This window comes from Austrofundulus limnaeus, unplaced genomic scaffold (assembly GCF_001266775.1).
Source record: "Austrofundulus limnaeus strain Quisiro unplaced genomic scaffold, Austrofundulus_limnaeus-1.0 Scaffold456, whole genome shotgun sequence".
NCBI lineage: Eukaryota > Metazoa > Chordata > Actinopteri > Cyprinodontiformes > Rivulidae > Austrofundulus > Austrofundulus limnaeus.
Genome location: NW_013952858.1, coordinates 364,907 through 366,305, shown reverse-complemented (window position 1 = coordinate 366,305; position 1,399 = coordinate 364,907).

Below are 1,399 nucleotides of genomic sequence, written 5' to 3'. Positions count from 1 at the left end.
CACACACACACACACACACACACACACACACACACACACACACACACTTAAACCATTCGTAATCCTCTAAGACAGTGGGGTAATTATGGTGTTTGTTAAAAACAATGAGCTTATTGAACAGTGTCAGTGCCAGGATTTACAGAGAAACAAACAGGAAGTGGAATTCAAATACTGTATACTTCTTCAATTTACAAAATATGTCCTATTTATTTGTTCAATACAGGGAACAATATAAGCTTCTTATGTCCTCTTTTCAAATGACACAGTTTTGTCTGTGGACCTTGTTAACCAGGTTATTCTTTAATTATGGGCCTTTTGTAAACTCTGTCAACATTAGCTTTACGTCGTCAACAGGAACAGGAAGCGGTGAATGTTAATCCTGTCGAATCCAGGAAGTAGAATAATGTGAATTGGCACATGCTGAAACATTTTTGTGTATTTACAATATAAACATAAATGTACATAACTTTAAAACAACCCTTTAGTAACCCTTTAGAACAATAATTGTTTTTTTTTTTATTTTCTTACAAGCTAAAGAAAACATTGAGACCACTCTTATATCTGTGTGCAGAGCAAGGAGCATAAATGCAGAAGAGCATAGCTCAGAGGAATATCTCTGTATTTGTAAAAGAAAGAAGATAAAGGAAGCAACTGCAAATATTTCTGACTTAACTATACAATTGTTTTAAAACATTTTTGAGACAGTAGATTAAACTGGCTGTTTTATAACATTTGACCTATACATGTCATTTTAGGATAAAAGCCCAACACAAGCCCAATTTGTCACGTTTCTGTTTAGAACTTTGCACAGCCAAAGTGCATATCATGACAAAAGGAACTCCCTGCTGCTCTTTATACGAGCAGAAACATGTGACACTAACAAGCGAGCGGCCAAGCTGCTGTAAAGTGATTGTTAATGTGGTAAAACAGTGAGCTGCTGGTGGGTGCAGTAACACTGAGACAACAGATGTGACACTGCACTGATGTGGATAAGAAGGTGAGAAAGGTCTGGATCTACTGTCTACTAATCTACTGTCTGTGATGTTAGACAGTGTACCAACACTCTGTTTACTCCAGTTCTAGTAAAAATACTTTAAAGGGATCCCTGATTAGTTGTAACATTAGACTTTATTTGATAAACAAATGTTTTAACTGTAAAATAAAGACAGTAAAAATACTGTAGGCTGTTCAGTTTTTATCATTTTTTAAATTAAAAGTATAAAAATATATTACACGGAGGGAGCCATTTTATTTACACGCAAAGCATTCTGGGTAAATGATGATGTGAATAGGCCCCTGGTGTGAGTGAGCTGTATCCACCCTGAAGGTTAATCTTGGACAATATCTGATGATCGACTCTTTTAAATGAAACCAGAGAGCGTTGACAGAGAGGAGAAGG